Genomic DNA, 6000 nt, shown 5'->3' on the forward strand with positions numbered 1-6000 from the left:
TCATCAGTCCACGGTAAGACAAATTGTCTATAAATGGAGAAAGTTCAGCACTGTTGCTACTCTCCCTAGGAGTGACTGTCCTGCAAAGATGACTTCAAGAGCATAGTGCAGAATGTTCAATGAGGTTAAGAATCCTAGAGACTTACAGAAATCTCTGGAACATGCTAACATCTCTGACAAGTCTACGATACGTAAAACAATAAACAAGAATGGTGTTCATGGGAGGACACCACGGAAGAAGCCAATGCTGTCCAAAAGAAACATTGCTGCACGTCTGAAGTTCGCAAAATATCACCTGGATGTTTCACAGCGCTACTGGAAAAATATTCTGTGGACAGATGAAACTACAGTTGAGTTGTTTGGAAGGAACACACAACACTGTGTGGAGAAAAAAAGGCACACGAACATCAAAACCTCATCCCAGCTGGAAAGTATGGTGGAGGGAGCATGACGGTTTGGGGCTGCTTTGCTGCCTCACGGCCTGGACAGCTTGCGATCATTCCTCCTGACCTTTGTGCAGGTCTGATCCACAACTACAGAAAAGGTTTGGTTGAGGTTATTGCTGCTAAAGGAGGGTCAAGCAGTTATTAAATCCAAGGGTTCTCATACTTTTTCCACCCTGCACTGTGAATGTTTACACAGTGTGTTCAAAAAAGACATGAAAACGAATCATTGTTTGTGTGTTATTAGTTTAAGAAGACTGTTTGTCTATTGTTGTGATATGATGAAGATCAGATCACATTTTATTACCAATTTATGCAGAAATCCAGGTAATTACAAAGGGTTCACATACTTTTCTTGCCGCTGTATAAAAAGAGGCAAATGAATAGAGTTTATTGTCTAACCTAATAAAATATACTTTGTTACACATTTAACAGGTTGGATTGAATTGAATTGAGTTCCTACACCAATAAACATCCTGATATCCCTCTGAACTTTGTATGCCCTTGTCCACAGATCATTCCTACTTGGAGGGATTCCCCACTACTGTTATTAATTTATGAATAGATAAAAGGTGAAGAGGGTCCATGACAGAAAGGCTGTGTAAGAGCTTCCTGCTGAGTAAAGAGCTACTCCAGCCCTATCTCTCACACACACACACACACACTACTGTCTCTCTCTGACTTCCAGCTTTGCTTTCCTTTGTTTTCTGGAGACCCAGGTTGACACCATGGCCCTTGACCCCCCTGATCCTCCTCAACCCAGCGCACCCAATACCTCTTAGCTGGAAACGCCCCGCCAGCCACTGCTGGCTCTATCAACATCTTATGTGTATTCGTCTCAGAACAATAGCTGAGATTTGAGAGTCATAAAAAGGGGAAGTATTATGTCACAATGAAAGGGTAATTAAGAATCTGTGTCTCCAGGAGTTTGATGTTTCTTATCATTTGTAGAGGCTTAAATAAACAGAGAGGTCACAGGTAAACATTTGTTATCTGATTCTTCTAGCTTCCTGAAAAATCTCCTGAACACTGTCTGCTTGCCAGTGGATACAATATACTGTCCGTACATTACTACTGTACTACAAAGTCTTGTGCTGCCTCTTAAAACAATTCACGCTTTTAGGAGAACTCTTTAGCCCTTCAGCCTATGATACATTATGACCCCATAGATGTTGATACATCACTCTCACATGCCCCTCATTCTTTCCCAGTATTCCAATGTTGTTTCAACCATATATATCTATATCAGTCTGAGAAGACACCAGGAATAACACTATTCATAGCCAGAGGTCAAACAGTCATAGCATAATAGTGAATATAGTCAAATTGTTATTTCTCGGAATAATCAAAATGGACATGAGAGAATACTGAGATGATACAGGCCAAAGAGGAAAAGCGAGGGGGGTTTGTGGGAAGGTAGGAGAAGATTTTGAAGGGAGGGAAGGGTGTCAGGGCCGAGACTCAGATGAGAGATATCATAGTACATAATGACAAATGTAGGGAACGCCATGGTCCAGCTCAATCAAAAGAAGAAACTCCTTTCACATGAACCGAAACAATCAGTGATATTGATATTGTTATTTTTGAAAATGGACGTGGCAGGCAACAAAGAAGAAAAGAGAAATTTAATCTCATCAGACATTAAAGAGAGAGGAAGGAAGCTAACGTCTATGTGTTTTGAGATGGAAATAAAGTAATTCTATTTATTTTTATTTGGGGGATGGTGGTGCAGCCTATACCCCTCCCTCCCTCTTCCTGGCTCTTAACAGGATCGATCACTCCGCCAGCACCCAGTCCAGGATGGGAGTATATGGCTGGGTGAATGGCTGAGTTTCCTACACAGCCACAGCACAGAAAACGAGATCTTTCCTGCCTGAGAAGGCTGGGTCTGCGTCCCGAAACGGAACCCTGTTCCCTATCTAGTGCCCTAATTTTGACCAGAGCCCTATAGGCTCAGGTCAAAAATAGTCCACTACATAGGGAATAGAGTGCCAATTGTAGGGGTGGCAGGTAGCCTAGTGGTTAGAGCGTTGGGCCAGTAACCGAAAAGTTGCTAGTTCAAATCCATGAGCTGACAAGGTAAATATCTGTCGTTCTGCCCCTGAACAAGGTAGTTAACCCACTGTTCCTAGGCCATCATTATAAATAATAATTTGTTCTTAACTGACTTGCCTAGTTAAATAAAGGTTGGCTCACGGTCAAAGTAAACTACAATCATGTCACTTTTCTGTTTTACTACAATCATGTCACGCTGTCACTTTTCTGGTTTGTCTAAAGCTGTTAGTGACACTGGCAGGAAAATGTTGCTCTCACGTCCACAATTGGCAGATTTAGGCACTAATGGAGTCGTAACTGTACTGTGAGGTTAGTTCAGGAAACAACTTGAGAGTTCTTTCTGTAATATCACTTTCAGGGTTTGTAATGTAGTTAGTGTAAAGCAGCAGTAGTTATGTTTTCCGAACAATGCTTGGTTTTGACATCTTAAAGAAGTGTTTGTCTTTTAGAGCTGAATAGACAATCTGCAGGATCCACTTCCTTAGACGGAGGCCGTTGGGAGTGGTGTGTCTGTCTCTCACCCTGGCCTGTTATCAGTGTCAGGAAGAGGCATGCTGCTGCGTCTAGGAGAGAGAGAAGAGAGAGAGATTCATATCTAAGAGGATATAAGAACTCAACAGTTACCAAAATACATACAAAACAAAATGCAATTTAATCACAAACATCAATGTTACCAAATTCTAAATAGAGATATCAAATTAACACATCTTGTCAAAATCCAAAAATTAAAACATAGGAAGACATTAACAATGCACGGACTCAGTGACCATAGCCTGGCAATAGAGACAGGACGCCATAGAAAAACATGGAAGGTCAGAGAGGAGAGACTTTGAAAGTACTGTGGGTCAGGTGAAGTTTAAAGAAAGATTTGCAGGATTTCTTAAACTGCCTGTTGAGGGAAAATCTGCATTTTGTTTGGATAAAACGTAGACAGATCTTGCTACAGATGATGGCCTGGTCTGTCATAATATGAAAGAGACAGTAGATCTAGCTACAGATGATGGCCTGGTCTGTCATAATATGAAAGAGACAGTAGATCTAGCTACAGATGATGGCCTGGTCTGTCATAATATGAAAGAGACAGTAGATCTAGCTACAGATGATGGCCTGGTCTGTCATAATATGAAAGAGACAGTAGATCTAGCTACAGATGATGGCCTGGTCTGTCATAATATGAAAGAGACAGTAGATCTAGCTACAGATGATGGCCTGGTCTGTCATAATATGAAAGAGACAGTAGATCCCAACATGTCATACACATGAGCCCTCGTAGATTTCATTTCTCAATAGTTTTTCTTTTTTGTATAATTATTTTCAATGTATAATTGTTGTTGTTGCTCAAACATATTGTTCATTTATTTAATACTTCATATACAGGCTTTGGCAACAGCTGCAACCACCCATTCACGTCAATAAAGCATGTATTGGAGAGAGCGAGAGAGATGCTACAGTACAGGGAGGCTGAATGGTTTCTGGCTCCAGATCTCTGAGTCACCCTGATAAAGAGGCCTGTGTGGTGAGGTGAAGCTGTATGTGTCCTAGCTGGATATGTAAAGCAACATAGCCATGTTACGTGTCATAACGTCATGTGTACGTCAACATGTTAAGTCCAGATTTCAGTACAGTCCCTTCACTCACCCTATAATAGTATGTACTCACCAGTATCTTTAAAAAATATCTATAACCTGTTGGGAGGTGATGCGTCAGTCAAATGGACAATAGCGGACCAGGGTGGAACTTCCTGGTCTGAAACAAACAGGTCAGAGGTCAACCATAGCACTACTGTACCTCTGATACTGTACTAGATTTATATATCCTCCACAACATGTCATACATCTGTAAATGGGATATGCAACACCCCACACTGCTTCATCATTTAGATATGGCTGATGTCAGAGGGCCGTCATATTAACGGAGACGGTGTGTGTGTTGCTTCCCATTTCAAGTGCTCTTATACTCGTTTTTTACACTTTCAACCGTACTGGGCTGGCTTTGATATTTTCTTTTCACATTGTCTTTCCAGGACGGTTCCAACAACTGTGGTTCCAGGCCATCACAGTACAGCTTGGCTCAGCTGGGCTCAGTAAAAGGGTATCGGAGTGAAAAGGGTATCGGAGTTCTTCATTTTCTGTGTGAGGCCCTGTCTGATGGGTCCATTTCTATTGGATTCTCATGTGTGTAATGTCTGTTTTATGGGTGTATAGAGAGATCAGAGGACTGCCCTGCCAGTCTGCCTGCTGAGCCTAGTCCACCCAGTGTGTGAAGCAAGTCTGCCGTGAGTGTGCAGGCAGGGTGGGGGTCCGCCTGCCCTGCCGTCCCCAGGGCAAACGGACAGTGTGACCGCCTTTATAAGTTGATTAGCAAGAAAGTCTCGCATTTTCCTGTGAGCAGCTCTGTATGTTGCCAGCCAGCTAACAGCGGGAAGAATAGAACACTAATGCACTTTGGCACACACTTCAAATGGCCAGCTGTCAGGAAAGCTAGTCTGTGTCTTTTTCCCCCCTTGATTCTTGTGTTTTGACAATAAAGATAACCTATCTCATCCCGTTACAATACACGCTGGCTATCTCCCAACTCCTGCCTCGTTTCTGATATGGACACTGAGCTACCAGTCAGATGGTGGCCTTGCGTGTGTTAGTTACCCTACTGGACTTGTTGTCTGTGACACCACAAAAAAGAGAATAAAAACTGAACGGCCCACACTCGTCTCTCCTTCCAGTGAACTTTTAGGACCAGCGTTGTAACCACCAATCTTTAACTCGTAGCCTTCATCCGAATAAAACAGCAACTCCCTTCACTCCTTGCATGGCACCGCTGTCAACATTTGTCCTCAAATGAAACTAAGATTTCTTAATTGTTTCCCAGAAATGATTTGATATGGAAATAAAAACAGCTGCATTGGACCTTTAATAATGAATATAGACTAAATTGTCCATTTGTTAAATGGATAAATTGAAAGGCATCACTATTGAATGTGATGGGGTATTTGCAGGATTACTTCCCTTCCCTGTCAGTTATGACATTGTTGTAATACAAATACCACCTCATTCTCAAGGCGCTTGTTAACTATCAAATCCTCCCATAAGAAGATTCATTCTATGAAATTAACACAGTAACTCAAAAGCCTTGTGATAAACAGAACTAATTTTACTAGGCCAGTTTGCACATTCACTAAAATAATTAGGTTGGGGGGGGGGGGGGGGGGTGTCAATGAAATGTCAATCGCTCTGAAAGTTTCAAAACAGGTAGATGCACTTGTTTCTGACACACACACACCTGTATTCATTAAATGCCATGTCTAGGCGGTGTGTGTGTGTGTGTGTGCCTACAGCCCACAGGGCGAACCAAACCTCTGATTTGTATGTTTGGTATGGGTCCTCAGATCCTCAAAAAGTTCTACAGCTGCACCATCGAGAGCATCCTGACTGGTTGCGTCAATGCCTGGACCGGCAACTGCCCGGCCTCCAACTGCAAGGCACTACAGAGGGTAGTGCTTATGGCC

Source organism: Salmo trutta, chromosome 28, assembly GCF_901001165.1.
Source record: "Salmo trutta chromosome 28, fSalTru1.1, whole genome shotgun sequence".
Taxonomy (NCBI): domain Eukaryota; kingdom Metazoa; phylum Chordata; class Actinopteri; order Salmoniformes; family Salmonidae; genus Salmo; species Salmo trutta.